Below are 20858 nucleotides of genomic sequence, written 5' to 3' on the forward strand. Positions count from 1 at the left end.
GCATCTACTGACAGTGAGACAGACAGCGAGCCCCCCGATTTAATAAAGGCATCTACTGAAAACTCTATTTTATTCACAGCTGTCTATAAAATTAGCTCCATCGCTACGTTTACCTGCTTGAAATGTGAGACCCAAATTGCTTCGACACAAGGCTGCACAGTCTGTCTCAGCCGCATCTGCCATACTCTCAGCAAAATCGTGTAAGTGGCAATTTGGGCCTTATTGAACTGAGCTAAAAGCAGGGTAAGCTATTTGTCATGCTGTACGTAGCCCCAGACAGCATTTCAGGGCTTAGGGTGGCTGTTTTATGAACTAGTATGGAGGGCATAAACGGATCAGGCTCTGTGGTTGCGGTTGAAGATTCTCGTTCCGTGTCACCCTACGACCGGTCACTTTACATCTTTGATCTGATAGGTTCTCTGTATGTAAGGCATAGAAATTAGAGGTTAAACTGCAGCTTTCTAGAGGTTAAGACAAACTGTACATTATAGAAACGTGGGGGAATAATTGAATACTTGTAAGAATATTACGTTATAAAATCTCACAAGATGATCCTGGAAAAAATAAATAAAATAAATATATTTTGCTTAAATGTTAGAAAATATGGTTTAATACCACAGTTTTTCTTATTATAGTTGTTGTTTGGTAACCCTGGTAATAATCATATATTTAAAAAAAAATATATAAAAAATAAAATAAAAATATATATATATATATATATATATATATATATATATATATATATATATATTTTTTTTTTTTTATGAAATATTATTTACTTTAATAAAAAACAAATATAATGAGAATGTTAAAAAGAAAGCCAAATTTGAATAGTAGTATTAATACTGTACTTGCATGTTGGCAGGAGCATTACACACACACACACACACACACACACACACACACACACACACACACAACAATCATTTATTACTTTGAAACATTACCACTGTTTTCTATTCTTTGTTAGACTTTATTTGAAATCTAAAAAATGTTAAAAGACATCAGATTATTTTAGGTTCATATGATATTTGAATTAAGTTTTATATCATATAATAATGTGTACACTAGAAAATTATTTACATATTCCCCATGTAATTATAAAAGATATATACAGTGTAAAAAGATTGAACTGAAAAGTCACCATCTGCAAATAATCTTTTATGTGGGTTCTTAATAATCCAGAAAATCCTACACTGCAGATAAAATTATACGGAAGAAAATACTGTCGTGAAATTACAGATTAAATTATGGTGAGAATAGTTTTTGTTTATTGTTGTTGTTTTTTTTTTTGCATTTTCCAGCAAAGTGCCAGAATCGTGAGCATTCTCAAATGTTGTTTTTCTTTTGAAGATTGGTTTAAGAGAAAGAATAAATGAGAATAATATTAGATGACCTAAAGCATTACTGAAGATAACACTTCTCTGTCCTTTGCAGAAACGGGGCTATGCTGTCATCTGTGTCTGTATCCACAGGCTTGACATTGCACTGCAATCTAACAAGCCATTACCCAATGATCCCTCCTCCACAGGCAGAAGACACAGGCGGAGGTGCTCTATATAGACTCTTCATCTACATTACCGGGGCCCCATTCGAGCCAAAAGACAACACATCAACGAAAAGCAATGTCTCCCTTTGCTTTCCAATTCTCTGTAGCGTCCTCCCTTTTTCATTGTCTTAGCCTGTAACCTGAACACCAGCCCTGATGCATTTTACTTCAAGGTCATTTCCATTTTCTCAATCTGTTTCTCAGTGAATCTTCTTTCTGCAAAGTGAAAAGAAAATAACCTGCAATAACACAAAAGAGAGACTATCTTTGTTGCACACCGTTTTTTTTTGCAAAACTGGATGAAAGGAAAGAATGGTCAGATTTACGGTATGCGATGTCAATGTCAAACAACGACATCTGCCCATTGACATAGTAGAAATCTTTTTTTTTTTTTTTTTTTTTTTTTTTAGAGAGAAAAAGAATCCAGTATGTCATATGTGTCATGATTCACCCAGTCTGAAGTCCAGATGGATGAGCTGATGCATTTTCCCATGCAAACACCCACACTAACAGTCTATCTGCTCAAACTTTCATTTTTACTGAAGTGCGTTTTTTTTGAGACATGCTGTCATGTTTTTACGTTCATTAAATTATGTTCAAATATTTATTTGAAAACCTGGTGTTTTTATGACGATATGTCAGCTCAGTTCATTGATTTTGTCAAGCAATCTTGAGAAACATAATATCTCATTAAATTAATTTTGTTCAAATCTAATCAAAAAGCATCTCGTTTTCTCCTCGAACTTCAAAATGGTCCAACATCGTTACGCTTAACAACACAAAAGGCATCCATAAGTGAACGCTTTACACCTTTCCAACATGATCATGTAATGTGCAATGTCGCGATTTTTTTGCACGCCATTTTTTTTTCACGTTGCAAAACTGGATAAAAGGAAAGAATGGTCAGATTTAACCTGACGAGCATTGGTTAAATTGTATGTATTTCTTAATTTGTTTTAGAAACAGATCATTTCGTTAGATAAGACCCTAATTTCTCTGCTGGAAAGCCAATTAGCCAACTTAGCAATTTTGTAGCATGATTAGCAACTTTTCCACCCCTTTTGAGACTTTTTTCAAAAGTTTAGGGACAAATCTGGTGACTTCTTGGACAAACTTTGTTTAAGTTCTCATCTTGCCCAATGATCTATATTCATCTTGTTATTTTAATTAGTATTATCTTAATTATGAACACACCCGAACTACAGTTTTAATGTGTACTTGTTTAGCCTCATGCGTTGAGGAAAAATGTGAATACAGATCAGTGAATATGTCTTTGTGATGTCATCTAGTGACATTTAGCTGTCAGTTTTAGCTACTTTCAGTTGAAAGGAGTTGGCAGTGCTGCCTTCAACCCATTGGTCGCCAATGAAGCCCAGTATATGCAGAAAAATCCTGGGAGGTTTTCCTCAAAAGCTTTCATTTCTTTTTGACTGAAGAAAGGAAGACATAAAAGTCTTGGATGGGATGCAGGTGAGTAAATGATCAGCACCATCATTCTGGAAGTGAACTAATCTTTTAAAAATTGATGTAAGAGTTCTGTGTTTACAAATTGTCACAAAGTTAAGAGCTCACGCTTTTTTTTAAGAACTGACAGGATTTTACTAAGCATATGGTTAATACGCCATCAGTCTCACATGTTCGTCATTGAAAAAATTTAAGGTGTTACAATCGCTACGAGTCTCCTTTACAAGAACATGGTGCATCCTCCAGGTGCAAATGAATATAGCACGGGCACAGCCCTTTGTCTGATAGATGCTAACGGCAAACTAATTGCTCATGGCTGTGCTAATGACGCCCAAACAGGAAGTCTTATCAGATTTGTCATTTCCCTGTCACTCTCGTTCGGATCATCCCAACTTATTCATTTCGGCAGCTTTTCTGGCTCTTAACTCTCAGCTCAGCCTCCTGCTATCTGGATAACACACTCTGCTAACCTCTTTCTGAGCTCCTCCTGCTCTAGGACACCCAAACATAGACAGAAAACCCTGTAAAACTCTCTCCAGCAGTTATATTTAGCAGGTCTCTCAGGCTGTACATCCACAGCTAGTCTGTTGTAATGCCTGAATCTGCTTACATGGTAAATGAGGATAAAGCCTGCATGCCAGAACAGTCAGGATGGTTTGGCCAAGTACAGACAGAAGGTGGTAAATGGACCTTCACAGGCTTATCCACACAAGAAATATCACACTAATGGTGGTGTTTTTCAGAAGTTGAGCTTCTGTCGCTATGCCTATGAAACCCATTGGTGTGTGCTATATGGTGTGTACGAAAGTCCTCTTCGCATTTTGTGTGCAGCACTGTTTTTACGTACATTACTGCACGTTTCACCACAGTTTCAAAGAAAAAGTTTTGCTAAAACACAGAACCCTGACGCATTTTTATTACGCTGATATAGATATGTACGGTCGCTACATGTTAATGCTCTATCATGTTGGAAATATACCCTACACCAAATCCAACCCTAAACCATGCTGACAGTGTTAACAAATGAAAAACATTTGTTGATGCCACCATGCCATTTCAACGTCCTTCTATGCAGATTTGAAGAACTGTAGTTACATGGCATTCAAACTGAATCTCCTCAGTTCTTAAGTACGTCTTCGTACCCATAGATAGCTGGATTTGTGTGATGCTAACATTCAAAAGCATCAGTTTTTAAATCTCCCAGCATGTGGTTTTAAAGTCATAACATGATATTCTTCAAGTAATTGTTTGAAAAATGAACAGTTTTCAGGCAGAATGTTAATTCCTGAACTTTCTAAAGCAGCATGGTTCATCTTCGCAGTAGTACTACTGCTTTATCTGGAATCTGATTTAAATGGATATTTAATTGTGTTTTTCAGCTTCTTGGTGTGATTTCACTTGGAAAGTGATTGAGCAATAAGGAAGAGGGAGGTGTTATTGATCATGTTTGACACCATGAAAGAGAGAGAGAGCAATAAGACAGGAGTAACAATTAGTCATGCAACTGGGGATTTTATCGGTTGATTACTGCTTCAGCTTCTCACTGCATAACTATATGTTGCAAGGAAAGTATAATTGGCCTTTTTTCAGTATTAGCTATAGTGTTGTAAATACATATAAATCTGTGCAAAAGTCTAAGTTGTAAAGTTGTTGTATTTTACAATAGTTTTCTAATATCAAGGAATTTATTTTTGTATGTATAGACCATTAATTCAATTGGTGCTTCTATTCTGCAATGTTTTATAATTTAATGCAATTTGAACCAATAAATACAAATTTAGCAAGCAAACGTTATATTTTATTAATTACCAAAAAATAGATTTTTTTTTTGCATTTTATTGTTCTATGTGTAACCAACACATTTATTTTTTTCGCGTTCACAATAATGACAAATGGAAAGGATTAATATTTATTAACACTTTATCTTAAAATAAAGTGTAACCTTAATCTTAAGTTGCCCTTATTGTGGATTTAAAAAAATGACATGTGTGTTTCACAGCTCTAAGCTCCTGCTATGTTTTAAATCTAAAAGTGCACAGCGTATAACGGTACTGTCCTTCAAAAGAAAGAGTTCTCAAGCCTTTTCATGTTGACATATCAAACATTAGCATATTGGCCGGACACTTTCTGGTCCTTTCTTGATGGGCTGGACGAAATTGCCACTAGGTGCTGCTTTTGGAGCAGTAAAAATAGACATTTCCCCGGTAATGCTGTAAAGCAGCACTGGCTCACCATCAGATATTACAAGCATGAAGAAAGGAAATTGACCAATCGGCCCAATCGCCACAGATTAGTGTCAACCAAAGGAGGGGTTCGATAAATTAATCACTGAGTGAATCGTTTGGGAGTAGTTGAGCAAGTAATGAAAAAAAAAGCATATTATTAGACAATAAAAGTGTTTTTGACCTTGCATGCATGTCAACCTGCTGTTGGGGACTCCCAAAAGCAAAATATGAACCTTTCGTTACCCATAATTGGGACTCTTTAAGTGTCTCCATAAATGTTTTTCGTTCGCTCCCAATTAGTTTGTTAATTTATGTTCATTCTATTTCATTTCATTTTAGTATTTCAATTTTTTTTCTAGGCCATCCCGACAGTTTGTATTATTTAAGGGCTCTTGCTTCTCTCTCTTGCCTCATTATAACAGCTGGCTTTGAGACTTTTCATGGCAGGGACTGCAATAAATGTATACCTAGATAGTGTCTAATGAAAATCAGGGGGACATGTTGATGAAGAGGAAGATCTGTTTCCTCGGCTCTCACTGACATGCAGGTTTTTGATTAAAAGCTCTGCTGCAGACTCGCAGTCTCAGGAGACGCAGCGATACTCTGCAAAGCATCTGGCTTGGCTGGCTCAATTCGCACCAGAACCCACACAGCAGGAGGCTCGAACAGCAATTTAGGCACATTTTACATTGAGAATAAAGAGATCCTGACAAAGTAATGAGCAAATAATTCTCGTGGGCAGAAGGAAAAAAGCCGCACCAAGTGACAGCTATAAAAAAGAAGTGCTTTTCTTTGTTCTACCGAAGCACAACAGCACCGATTTGGTGACTGGCTTCCATTTGATCGCAATCAGGACATCGTTATGTTTAGCTCATGCCGTGTAGCTGCTCAACGTGGACGGGCGAACTGGTACAAATACAGTATGATGTCTGTTTCCTCCCATCCTGCGTGTGTTCGGCGAGACAAACCACGCATGGCCGTTGCTGTGGAAACAGTAGGAACAAATCAGTATTGCCAGTCAGCAGCGCAGTGCCAAGGTCTCGACTCGGCTCAGTGTGTCCTGCTCGCCCTTGCCTGGGATCTCGTCAGAGCCGGCATTGGCAGGCAGAGCACTCCCGGATCAAAATCTCATAGGACCCCGGGCCCCAGAAGGACTGCTGCGAATTGGCTTGAGTTGAGCTTTTATTGCACTGGCTTCATGCTGTCTTCGGTCTGATTGACCTTCTCAATAAGATTTCAGATGTCTTTGTACAGATTGCGTGTTTAAACTCAGTAGGCCGGAAGAGCGAGTGAGCTAATTAACTAGAAACAATGAACTGACCCTTCACTAAACTCCAGCCCCCTTGGTTACTGTTCCTCTGACGGGCTTTATACAACGTCTCATAGGAATGAAACCAGCAACTTAAAGTGTATTAAAATGGGCTCAATAAGTGGTAGAAATTGAATGGGTATTATTCTTACGTGGGCTGGAATATAATACAAGTGTGATATAGTGAAACATTTTTGGCAGTAGCTTGATTAAAACTGTGGAAACTGTTTACTTTGTTTGAAACTATCCAAACACACGTAGGATTGTTTTGTTAAGCATTTTTGATTGTGCTGGAGAAGCACCACTTGAGGATAAAATTTAATATTGCCAGATTTCTGTGGAAAACATAGAGTTCTTGTTCATGTTATACATATACATGGCTTGTAGGATGCCTCACCCTTCAAAAAAAAAAAAAAACTAAACTACATCAATCATTTTTATTTATATAGCGCTTTTAACAACACAGGTTGCAACTACAGGTTTAACTACATCACCATGAGTTTTGAGTCATTAACAAATAAACAAAGAAAAAGCATATTTTTATTCATTTCTGAATTTAAAAAACCGAGTGTCTCTACTGAAAATTTGATGTTGTTAAAAAAAACATATTTTTCAAAAACAAAAGCGAAAAAAAAGTAATGTTTTTTTTAAATAACGTGAAATTAAGAGAGAAAAAATATACATTTATAAATTACTTTTTAATCGATTAATCTTAATTCATTTTTGCAGACTTGCTAGACATACTAATGCTCTGAAAAGTCATTGATGAATAAGTTACTAAGCAAGCAGTCAGAAAGATACAGCGTTATTTTGAGAACGATCCAGCTGTGGTTTGTAAATCATCGTGTTTCACATACATCTTCACTCTGAAACATGAGAATAAATGTGTTTGCTTACAGTCTGCGATCGATTTCGTACCAACTGGTTCAACCATGTGCTAATTTACCGAAAGCCAGGGGAAATCATAAGCACACATTTTTATCTCGCAAGCGCGATATCGGTCCTAATCTGCAGGATACAAATTTAGTCTGTTCATCTGCACTAAAGCTGCGCACGCACCGAAAGCGACTCTCGGCATTAAGATTACATATGGCCTCCTGGAAGCCATGTTACACTTTCTCAAACGAACTGCCTGTACAATACAGATGGAGGCCTTTAATTGGCCATTGTTTTGACAGTCTCTCTCACTGAGTTAGGCTGATGAGGACATCTCTGTGTGTGCAAACGCCTCCTCCGGAGGGCTGTGGTACGCAGGGACACGAGTCACAGGCTGAAGCAATCTGAAAAATGTGCCCTCTCATTGCATGATGCTGAACAACTATTAGCAGCATTGGCCTTCTCACATGTGTTTAAAATCTCACCAAAAATGTTATTTTAGCTCAGCGGTATCGAGCGGTGTAAATGATTGTAAATGAGAACGTGTCCCTTGCAGCATTAGTCTTTTCTCTCGCATCTCTGTCTAGTGTTCGGAGGTGATGATTCACCCCCGGTGCACAGAGAGAAACGGCCACACACCGATCAATTACACACTGCCTAATGGCTGCCTGTTCCACACAATCTATGCCAGTAATGTCCGTTGCACCGATGCTTATCTAAAGGATAAAACGTCTCTGTCTGATAAGGTGAAGGTCAGTTATAAAATGGTTTTTGAGATTTAATGCAACAACAAAATATCACAAGGCCACCTTTTAAGGGGAGAATCAAAGTTGAAACATTAAACCACTTTTATTTTTGACAGTTTTTCACTGAAACATACACCCCATTTTTTTCTAAATTGTTTTGAATTTGGACAAATAAAGATTTTCTATTAGAACCTATTTGGACATAGAATGGAAAATGCCTATACATATTGTAATTCTATCACTGTCATTTCCATCACTTTTCAAATTGTGTTTTGTGTTTAATGGCGTTCTGTTAAATTCACAATGGAAATAAAAGTGGCTGTAAAGATACAATAGCTGGCAGCTTTCTCTTGCTGAAGTTAATTTCTTAGCTAGTGCTTAATGCATCCTACATACACACAATAACAATATTATTTTTATTTCTTAACATCTTCAAGAAGTCATAATTGTTTTCCTTACTTTAAAAGTCTGTTTTTGGGACAAGAGTACAACAAAAATACAAAATAGTTTTATTTTAAGTAAACCCATCATGCTAGAATTTTTATAATTTTTTTTTTTTTTAGCTTGATTTATTTGATGAAAAATACAGTTACTGTAGATCTGAATATGAGTTTTTTATGTAATGTGTATATGTGACCCTTGAGCACAAAACAAGTGATAGGGGTCAATATTTTGTCGAGATACAACTGTTTGAAAATCTGGAATTTGACTGTGCATATAAATAATAATTTTAATAAAGTTTTATTTAATATGAGGTTTTATTATATTTATGGTAGGAAATTTACAAAATGTCTTCAAATTAACATAATTTTCAACTTAATATTATAATGTTTTTTGGCATATAAAAAATATATTTTGACCCATACAATGTATTGTTGTATTCTACAAATGTCCCTGCTACTTTTGACTGCTCTCAAAACATCCCCGGGTTATTAACGGGTTAGTGGTCCCCAAAATGAAAATTCTACATGGTGATGTAATTTCAACTGAAACAAGAAGACAGGGTGGGACATATCGAGCAGCCCGCCCCCTTTTTAAAATAGCCAATAGCGTTTTGTTTAACATTGTTTAACTCTAGCCTGAAACATTCAGCTCAATAAAGCTGCATTTGACAGCCACAATCTAATATATTATCCCAGAGGTTTAATATGAAGCTCAAAAAATAGTGATTACTAAATAGAGACAAAGTCCAGTCAGACTGTGAGCGCTGGCGCGGTTCACTTGACAAAATGCAAAACCAGACCTCATTTGCCCCAAATCTAAAGCATATTTACACTGCCTGAATCCCCTATAGCCTACATTGTGCACTATGTGCCATTCACAGTACAGAAAATACTAACACTGTAAACAAGTGCTTCAGATTCTAGAGAACATGTGATCGGACAAAAGATTTGATGAGAAGCTGAAGTACGATTTGTTTTGGCAGAAGTGCGCTTATATCTTCTAAATGTGATTTTTGTCACTGTTTTGGAGCACATTGGCTTATAGGTAACCTTAAGACTAACATATTGATACTAACACCCAAAATTCTTCTTTCAATTACAGGGGGACTTTTAGTACACTCCAAAATGGTGGAAGACCAAACTCTGGGGAGAAGAATATAACTCAAAAATAACTTAATGTGCAGTACGGGTTTGGAACAACATATGGGTAATTCATGACAGAATTTTCATTTTGGGGTGGACTAACCCTTTAAGTGCTGAGGAAGCACCATTATATATCATCAGAACATACAACTGAGAAAAGAGATCAGTTCATGAATATTCATCTACAGCAGCATGGGTTATGAGCAGCGAAAGGAGATATGGGAAAATCGGTAAAGTCAATGTTGTAAAAGCTTAGTTAAGAGGTCAATACGTGCTTCATATATATAGCACATCACTCTCAGGACTAAGAACCCTCCAGAGTGAAATAGCTCTTATATAATTTGCTGATGCGGCTATGGGTCAAATGACCAACGTCACTCGTAATGACTGTAATAACCTGAATAATCTAACCTGATATGAAGCCATTTGTAAGTTTATTGATTCTACATTGAATGAGGTCTGCAATTTCATGCTACATGCTGTCTGGCGTGTTGAATAAGAACTAATTGTGGTCATCTTATTTGGATCCTTCTGACTTCTCTTGATTAATCTGATTAAGTGCAATTGTTTGGACGATTCTGATATTGACTCATATGATTACGAATGCTAAAATGTCCTTGCATCCTCTGCATTACCAAAAAAAGAAACGATTTTTCAAAATTCAACCCCCCACCCCTCTCTGGTGAAAGCGAAAACACACTGCTAACGTCTTATTCCAAAATCCAAGCTACTGTTTGACTCTCAGTCACCCAATAGTCTAAAATGAGTCATGCTTCCTGTCTCAGCCTACCATGCAGCCCTGATTATCCTCTTAAAGTGCCCCAATTGAAGGCAGGGAGGTTTAATTGGCTATGCAAATAGTTGGCACACCAGACTCATTACCTACGAGTATCGCAGTAGGCTCGCGATGGGAGGATGACTAAGAGACAAATTGGCGTTTTCAAGCCTCACAAGCTTTTTCTCCCTAAATACAAAGACTCTAGATAGACTGTGGTGGGAGAAAAGGAAAATCAGCCATTCTCTTTGTTGCTGGAAGAAGTGCTGGGTCCTTGTTTTGTGATTCCCTCTAGTCAGAGTTGGGTTTTGTACCTCATTTAGAATGACTGCAGTGGTGTAAAAAGCATGGGACCAGCACGGGGAGTGCAGGGAATCCCCACGCTAACTCAAACACTCGCTGTCTTTAACACCGAACATTAGCATGTCAATAACAGCACAGTATGTTGCCGAAGACATAGGGGGATTAGTTTAGTACAGCAAGTGGTTGTCGATAAACCAGGCGCTTTTTCCTCTGGATTCCCACTGACATGTTTTCACTGCGGACAAATCGATTGGTTTTCTGTTTATCTCATTTAGCATTTATAGAACAACTGAACAGCGTCAGAGCCCATACACCGCTTGTCATTAAACCACATGAAGCCTTTCGGTCAACAAATTCTTTCAAATAATTTCGCAAGACCATCCAGTGGTCTCGGCCAACTTTGTGTAAACTATACGTTCAACAGTAGTGATTTGATGCATAAAAAAACGTATTTTTTTTTCAATGACTGCGCATGGTTTTCAAACCAGCAATGGTGGCTCACTTCTCGGGAGAAAAATTACCACCAGCTGCTCAATTCTCCTTTGTAAACATAATTTGTGCAACTGATGGACTTTAATGAGATTTCTACAACATTCATTAAGCTGCAAAAGCCATTTCAAATGCACATGTGCCCCGCATCTCAGCACTGAGAGACTGGACACTAGACACCGGTAAAAGTCAGATAAAAGATGTTAAGTGAAGTTGAACAAATTAGAGATGAAAAGTGGCACTTCACTTTGTAGGTATAAAATCGATAGCCAGCTGTGGAGTTTAAGTTGGACTGTAGTTTAACCTGTGCAATAATGGAAAACAGAAAAAAATATACTAGCATATTTTGCTGTAGCATAGTTTGGTCTGTGTTGTATAAAGATTTTATGAACCTCCTGCCACCCGAGTGTTTTCATCATCTTTGCTGACATTACAAAGCAGAGACGCATAGTAACTGTTGCTATGCTTTCCAGGTCAGTGAACATTTTGGTAGTGGCACCCTTTTGCAAAGCTTAGATAGATAGATAGATAGATAGATAGATAGATAGATAGATAGATAGATAGACAGATAGATAGATAGATAGATAGATAGATAGATAGATAGATAGATAGATAGATAGATAGATAGATAGATAGATAGATAAAAAGTGCACCCAGTTACATTTATGCCATAACACCAGGTACAATTTTAAAGTTTAAAATTAAAGTCAAATTTGAAGTTGTGTGGGAACATTTTGTGTGTGAATTCCTATTAAAATTACTGGATTTTACCTGCAAAATTTCACTTACATTAAATGTAAATGTGATAGCACTTTAAAAGAAAAAAAACAAACAACTTTTTCTCAAACGCCACGATTGCAAGATGCTTAACATGCTTATTTCAGTAAGGAAGGAGGTTTACAGATCCGCCAGCCGAGCACAAGCAGCCCTGTTTACTAGCTATCCGCGTTTGTTAAAAAAAAATTCATATGGCTGCTGTCTACTGGCTTCGTCTTTCCTGCATCACATAATCCATTCTCTAATCACCTCATTTTTATAGCTCAGCATCCTTACACCAGAATATCTGACTGCAGAATACCGCCACTGACCAATCAGGGTGAAATATTCCAGAGAGCCATGTAATAAAAAAACATACGATCTCAGGGCAGTGTGAGAAACATCAAGCCAAGGCAGAAAATAGTCCTCTGTGAATAAATCTTAGTAGCATATTAAATTGCCGTTTGAAAGGTAAATGAAAGTGGCCAGTGGCATGTCTCCCAGTTTCAGAGATTCACTGCTCTTTCAGAGTCAAATGATGGCGAGTTTGGCTCAGATCAGCTCAAAGTGAATGTGGAAGCTGCTGCGAGCCCTTCTGGCTCATAAGGATATCTGCACACATTACAAATGTTGTAAATTTTGCCATAATCACTCTGATGCATAACCCATTTGGGTTTGCACAATATCCATCTTCCTATATTTGATATGCCTCTCAAACTTTGCCATTGTTCATACTGAATTAAATTTCATTTGCTGTATATATTAGGGGTGCCAACATTCTTTTTTTTGTGATGCTGGCCTTCAGTCCCAAAAAAAAGATCCTGTTATACAAATATGAAACAAATGTTATTTGTACATCAATGTAAAGACTGAATGTGAAATTATTGTTGCAATTGTTTTTATGTTTTAGCATATCCACATTTGAGTAGCTCAAATGGTAATGGAGTCCCTACCGACAATGTGAAAGAGCGCGATTTATATCAAAGCTAAGGAGACTGAGGTGGACTAAATCTGGTAATTAAAGCCCAAGGCAAGAGTATAGTGTCATCTTATTGATGAAGCAGTGTTTAAACTCTGGTTTAATATCTTGTTAAATCGTTAACATACTAAATGCTATCTAGTTTCATCAGTTTGTCTGTCAGATACACGCAAGGTCCGTTACAGGTCACGGATCCTGTTCAGCGAAAACAAAACCCAGAGGCAGCTGAAAGCAGCATAGTGTCGCATCAGACGCTACCCAGCCTGCCAGTTGAAGCTGATGTGATCTGCAACGTTCTGGCCAGATTATAACACAAAAGAAGAGCAGTATTTCCTAACAGCATGCTCGACAGCACACAAGAGCTTTAAAGAGCCTATCTGTTACTACTTTAACTAGCAGGTCATTAGAGAAACTACTACAACAAGCAACCCGATGACAAACACAAAACCTCTTTATGCAGTTCAAGTGGTTTTGCTGCACAATGAACATCGTTTGAAAAGGCAGGTTTGTTGCATTGTTATATATTCAGTTTCACAGAGATGAGATAATACAACATGTTGATTAGAAAGAATTACTGCGGCGCTAGTAAGGCCATGAATAATCAAATGCTGAATAACACTAATAATAACATTATGTCAATTGCTTCTCACATTGATAATGAGAAAATATTTCAATTAAAATACATTTTAATCAGCTGAAATATTGCAATTGTTAATTAAACATAATTACACATGGTATAATGCAAGAGGCCAAACAACAACGTGACTTCAATTCAGAGCTGAATTTCCCAAACTGCAGCCAAATGGTTAAGGCTTTGCTGTGTCGGTCCTGTTTCGTACCGCAAGAAGGACATGTTCTGAAGTCTCAAATTAAATATGAATGCACTTGGTCTCCAGAGATGAAATGGTCATGGTCACTATGTAGTGGATCTGCGGGATTGGAAAATCCGATTGGTCTCAGATATTTGACAGCGCTTGTATCGTGAACACAGCAGCAGCTGCTGTTGAGGGACTGGGGGCTGCTGCCAGACGGAGCGGCACAGGTGGGGAGGGGGGCTATGTATTACTGCTGTTCCAGAGGACGCACACGGAGGACAGATACTTAGCAGAATTAGATTTACTAAAAGGAGACTTTATTGTTTTTAAAGGTCATTTGCTTATTATCCCCTCATGGCTCTTGGTGCTCCTTTGCATTCTCATCAAGAACGCTGTAAAGTACACAGTGTCTTTATAGACATTTATATGGTATGGTTGAGACTTTTCAGTCAGGATTTTTGCTCTGAACACCCCCCACTTAGGGAAATCACTCATTTTAGAGATAGTTCAGTTTATCCTGGGGTCCCTGGTCTCTCTCTCTCTCTCTCTTTGGTTGTTGCATTACGTGTTTCTTCAGGATTTCATTTAAGCTACTTTTAGTGTTGAAAGGTTTTCATTTTTTATTCAATCTATTTATTTATTTATTTTTATGTTTTGAATGCAAGAACGTGACCGGTATGACTCTCTACTGACTACTGTGGTAAACATGGATTATAGAAATGTCTTACTGCTGAAAACGAGCAGAATTAGCTGACTGCAGAATCAGAAGTCATTAACTGGTCAGGGGGTGTGAGCTGTTAATAATTAAAGCATTGATTTAATTGCATATTTATTGTTAATTAAATTTTACCAAGGTAACGTCAAAAAATTATGAGTCTTAAGTGGATGGGGTATATTTGTTGCAATAGGCAAAAATGTATTGGTAAAAATGATTTTACTTTTATGCCAAAATCATTAGGGTATTAAGTAAATATCACGTTCCATGAGGACATTTTGTAAATTTCCTACCGCAAATATATCAAAACTTAATTTTTGATTAGTGATCTGAATTACTAAGCATTTCATTTGGACAAGTTTAAAGGTGATTTTCGCAATATTTAATTTAATTTATTTTTGGCGCATTCAGATTCTGCATTCAGACGATTTGCTTTTTGTATACAGATCATAAAAGGGGAACATTTTTAAAAATCAACAATTCCGTATAAAACGGATGGTCATTCCAAACCTCAATGACATTTTCTTAGCATTAAGAAAAATGTCTTAGTGCTTTTTCCATATAACGAAATCCGGTTCGCTCGCTCTCACTTCCATTGTATGGATAAAAACATAAAAAAAAAAATCTATTATATTCCACATAAAAAAGTCAAACAGCTTTTGTACAGAATGAAGGAGAGTAAATGATGTCAGAATGTTCATTTCTTGGGTGGCCGATCCCTTTAACACTTTAGCAAGCGACGGTAGGCTATTAAAATAAAAATCACGTCGCTTTTGTTATGTCTCTCTTGCCTCCAAAATGAAATATGCCATTTACTTTTGTCAAACACATGTGAGGTGTATATAAACAGCGTGGTCCTGGACCCCTGCCATCCATGTGCTTCAGAAAGGGGTCCAGAATGCATATCAGTCGTCTTGTGACGGTGGTTAGCGAAGCGTACACATTCACACATACACGCAATCATTACCTTCCATAACAGAATTGTGCCATTATTGTACAGCTGCCAGACATCATTAAGAAAAAGGTGAGCCATATTCAGCTTGAATGGATGAAGTTGTTTGGCACATGGAGGGTGGGCGGCCACGTGAGACCCCGCTGAGGAAATATGGCTTGGCATTCTCACTTTAGCTTCCTAGCTCTTCTGCTACTATGAGCCGAGCTCTTCCGGGGGTAACAGCTGCTGTCCCTGGGGGTGTTATGGTTCAGTAATGGGAGTGTGTTTGTGTGTGTGTCTACGGCTGCACGACTAAAGTGGGCCAGAGATGGCAGCCAAACACAAGCTCAAAGCCCCGCAGTGCTGAATTTGAGAAGGCAGAATAACAGCCCAGCCTGAGGCCTGGCAATCTGTTTTCCTGCCTTTTTCCTCTCTTCCTTCTTCCTTATTCTGTTTCTCAGCTGTTCATTAGCCGTCCATTGAGATAGAGCTATGGGTGTTAGCGCTCCACTTCGGGCACCGCGAGCTGGTACAGAGCAGATCTGGCCGTAGCGGTGTGTAAGTCTTTGTGGCAGCGTCGGGATGAATGAATAATGCAGCCATGGTAGCGTCACTCAGGGAACAATTGTGCTGGTTAATATTCATGGCATGGAGATTCAGATGGCGTTGTGAATCGCTTTACAGTCTTTCAAAAGCTTAGAGTCCTCAGCAAACTAACCGTGCCTGTGCGACACATGTGGTTTTTATGTGGGTTTTCCTGAGCGAAACGGGACATAACACTCGCGGGTTGAATCAGAGCGTTTGTCTACTACACGAACAAATCGTACACATGTGAGCAAAAGAGGTTGAGAGTGTGAACTTGTGTGAAAGTGCACACGAGTGTGTGCGTGAGGGAGGGCAAGAGCGCCTGCAGCAAGCGGCTCCAGCTTACCGTGCTTTGAAATGCCTACGTCAGAGCTGTTTTCAACAGAAACACTGCGAATTTCACCCACAGGACTTTTTATTTTATTTCTGAAATCTGCTTTTGAATCCCTCGCAGCCGCACTGATTTGTCTGAGGAGTGGAATGATATTGTTGGCTTGTGTTCTTTGCCCCTGTCCCTTTGCTGCCCGAGAGCTCTGCGATCGAATGAGCTTTGGTTGGTCATTCAGTGGTTTTTTAGATTGCTGTGCTGAATATTTAGTCAGAATGTCTTTAATATTGCCGAAGGTGTAACACAAGCCATCAGCGCTATGTACTGACACCACAAAGCGAAGCGCAGGCTAAAAATGTTTGAGTGGTTCAAGAGCTCCCACGAGAGAGACAACTTAACAGCATCTGGTAGTTCATCTGGTAGTGTAGTTTATTACGTATAATACATATACTAATTATATATTAATATTTCGCACATCTACTTTCTCTTGCAAACGAGCATAACTGTGTGACTTCATTATTTTATAACATTTCGCATAGACGCTATTTTAGGTGACGTAGACATTAACTGACGTAGAAACGACCCGCAATAATAATTCAACGCTGGTTAGTGTTAATGTTGTACAGATTGTGGAAATAATCTGTAATCGTTATAGATTCCCAAAATAAATCTCTTGAAAAAGAAATATGATTCGACAAGATCTAAGATTCATTCGAAGGTTGGTGTCCGTGGATGGAAGAAGTTCTCGATAATCACTACAATCTCACATCCAGGTCTGTATCCAGTCTGATGTAGAACAGAGCGCCTGCTTTTTATGATCCAATCAATTACCAGTTCAATAAAATCAAGTTGTGCCCCATTTATCCCATTGAAAATCCTGTTTCGCTAGGGAATACATCTTATTAGCCAAGTGAAATGGGTTGCGAATGCCGTTTCATGTTAACTGCGATGTCCTCAATGATAAAGGACAGGACTTTATTACTTTCTGTGAAAATGTTGCACAAATTGTGCAACTAATATATGTGACGAACTCATCGTTTTCATCCCACAGTTGCTAATTGTCTGTTTCTTTAATGGCACAACAGGCTCATTTGAGCTAAACTTTCCAGTAAGAGTTGCCCAATCTGTTCCTTAATGTGGAACTCCATCCCATACGCATCCTCATAGATATTGCTACTAATGGCTTCATTTTCCTGCCCTGGAGCGGCACCGTTCCTGCTCTTATGTAATGATTTACGTATTTAGCTACGGTTGTTATTTCTTCAGCAGCTGGCGGAATTGTGTTTTACACAATAAAAGAGAGCGTTGATGGCACCGTTTTTTGTTAAAGCTTTCTCCATCTAATTAGCATCACGCTTTTGCTAAGCATTGTTCCCGGGGTTGTTTTTCGGCATGCGGGGTTTGTTTTGACACTGGGTCAGAAGGGGGGAAGGGCCCTAAACTAAGCCGTTAATGACTGAACACTAATACCCAGGTGTAGATTAGAAGTGGCAGTGCTGCACGGCCGTAGCAGTACACTGGCATTAGTGTTGACACTTCTTTGTTACGATACGTGTGTGGTTATCATTGCAGAGCAGATAAGACATGCATGTTAAAGCGCCACTTATTCTGTCTAGATGCAAGCGGATATAAAAACGAACCTGGATTAAATATCCTAAAAGCGGCGAGTTGCGAATTCCTATAGCTGCGTAGATTATTGTCAAGAGATCCAACAGTAGCAAAACGGATCCATACTGAGCATTGACTCGTGAATATATATACACAAACACGACTGCCTCCCAAGGTTCCCAGCTGGTGACTTGAGTCTTTCCAGCTGACACCACGGTGCTCTTTGAGCTCTGTACGGATTACGAGTGATTCTTTTCTTCAGGCTTGCCTCAGGTCTCTGTCACAAGCTCATCTCCGTGTACATCTTAACATATGCATGGCTTATTCTCCAGGGCTCATCCACGCAGCCGTCTCTCTCTCTCTCTCTCAGTCGTGAGATAGAAACAGCAGTCTCAGCCTCTGCTGTTGCTCGTCACCACAGAATTTGCCTTTTTGTGTTGTGCTCTATCACAGATTAGACAAAGAAGGTTTGTCCTACCTTACGTAGATGCAGTTATTTCCACCACATGCTGCTGCATGCTTCATTCATTAAAAAAATCCCTCCATCTCTCACTCTTCGTCTTTGTGTGTCTCTCTAGATTTCTGGTCTTCCTCTTCTCTTCTTTGTTTTTGGTCAGAGCATCCCTGTATTTGTTTGTGCTGTGGCTTTTGGATCAAACTGGAAACACGGGCTGTAATTGGGGACGAATCTGCCGGTAGATCTCCCCCGTTTTCCTCTCTTCGCTGTCAGACGTGCTCTCACTCAAGCTCACAATCCGAGAGAGAGGGATGTGGGCAAGACCCTGCGGTAATGGTGTGATAATTTGCTTGGTGGTTGTTCTCCGTCTCTCCCCCTGATTTCTCTGTCTTCATTCAGCGTGGCGGTCTTGGCTGAGTCGGGCTGTCAGAACGCATGGAGACACATCTGTGAATGTGTTTATGTGGCTCTAACGTAGCCTCTTCGCCGAGGCAGAGACCCCCTCCTTGCTCAAGATGTGCTCACTAATGGCATGTACCATTATGGCTCAGAGCAGGGTGGGCTGCGAGGGAAGGAGGGGGAGAGAGAGAGCGTGAGGGGGCAAGAGGGGGAAAATAGGCTTGCTGGACAAATTGAGTGGTTCTGTGCTTGAGTGCATGTACGTTTATTGTTTGACATGTTTTCCTGTCGTTGTACGTAAAACAAAACAGGGGACATTTTGCTCCGCTGTAATTTATACATGAAGATTTTGCATCTTACTGCTGATTTGAATTAATAGTGAAGTGCACACATGTTTGAAATATGCCCCGCTGTTTACCCCCAAAACGTAGTTATTTATTTACCCTCACGTAATTCCAAACCTGTTCGCTTTTCTTTTTTTTGTGGAATAAAAGAAGATCCTAGTGAAAGCATAATAAGTATACAATTGCAAAGTGCTTATTAATAATTAGCAAACTATTTGTTTGTTAATTCAGTTTAAAAATTCATACATTGCTGTGTAGTTTGTCACTTTAATTAAAACATTATTATCATTTAATAAGCCTATTTTAAAGAATTACTGTTTGTTTATCACTTGTTAGAGAAAAGGCGTTGTTACCTTATATTTCATAAAAATACTAAATTGCTATTAATTATGTTTTTTAAACCCTATTAGGCATTGATTGTATAATAGCAAGTGTCCCTAATAAATTAAGTAATGATAAATGTGTATCATAAATATTTATTTTTTTTTTTTTTTTATTTTATTTCTTTATTATTTTGACGTTTTCATGAAGCATTAACATCAGACTATGGCTTAAAATTAGACTGATCTCATTGTTTATATATTTAGATATTTGTGAGTAGCATTTATAGGTTATATTATTGATCACAAATTCAATTCAGCCGAATAATTCCACAAAATAGCTATAAACTAATACTTTGCAAATGATTTGTAAGTACTACCGTGTACTTATTATGAAGTGGAATAATTTTTTTCTCCATGCAAAAAAAGTCAGTGGTGTCCAGGTTTTTTCAGTAAATCGTTGAGTTTCATTATATGGACAATTTCCTAAATGGATTTCTTAAAAATGTCTTATTTTGTGTTTTGCAGAAGAAATAGAGTAAGGGTGGTTTTGAAACAGCATGGGGGGCGAGTAAATGATAAGAGAATCTGAATCACGTCACTTAAAACCATGATCTCTATTATCGCATATATTTATTCTTCCATTTGAAATTTCTGCACGTTATCGGTAATATGAATAGTCATAAAAAAAATGATATAGATATGTATAGTATTTCCAAGGCATGTAGGACATGACGCAAGCATTGGCGAAATCAAGGGTTTGAATGTAAATCGCTTTGAAAAAAAGTGTCTGCTGAAGGAAAAAGTGTGTGGTTTGACTTTTCGAGAAAATCTGGCAGTTAAAAAAAACAAGCTAAAAAATCCACAAATGTACTGCCAAGTAAATAACACCGTCAAGATCCAGAAAAGTATGAAAGACATTGTCGGAATGGTCCATCAGCCTCAGCGTTTTAACCGTAATGTCGTGAAGCTACGAGAATACTTTTTTCAGCCATCAGCAATCCATTAACATAATATCCTAGAAACACCTTAGCAACCATACAGAACACCCTAGCAACCACGTTACCGTGCACTCCAGCCATATCCCAGTACCAGAATATCACAAGACAAGGCTATATTTAATTTGAGACAAAATAGCACCAGTCATATTTTCTTCAGAAAACCTACCTGGTTTCTATATTTGACTCTTTTAAATGTCATTTTATTAAAGCCTCTCTTTCCATCCTCCCTCGAGAACCAATTCTCCGTAGGACTTTTCCATCTGGGTTCGTTTCCAAAAAGCCTAGCAACATTTTG

The 20858-nt window shown here is 38.2% G+C and overlaps 1 protein-coding gene across 4 annotated transcripts in view; it reads right to left on the reverse strand.

The window, feature by feature from the left end:
* The window catches only part of b3gat1a (beta-1,3-glucuronyltransferase 1 (glucuronosyltransferase P) a), a 69243-nt gene extending 50232 nt beyond the window's left edge, over positions 1 to 19011 (reverse strand). The window contains exon 1 of one of the 4 annotated variants that reach the window (XM_043264651.1): positions 18521 to 19011. The gene's annotated coding sequence lies outside the window, so the exon portion shown is untranslated. Of the gene's footprint in view, positions 1 to 15554; positions 18045 to 18074; positions 18492 to 18520 lie in introns of those variants that run through there. The other 3 variants (XM_043264654.1, XM_043264652.1, XM_043264653.1) reach the window with 3 other exon arrangements.
* Between the last annotated feature and the right edge of the window lie 1847 nt (positions 19012 to 20858).

The sequence above is a fragment of the Puntigrus tetrazona genome, chromosome 18 (assembly GCF_018831695.1).
Source record: "Puntigrus tetrazona isolate hp1 chromosome 18, ASM1883169v1, whole genome shotgun sequence".
Classification (NCBI taxonomy): Eukaryota; Metazoa; Chordata; class Actinopteri; order Cypriniformes; family Cyprinidae; genus Puntigrus; species Puntigrus tetrazona.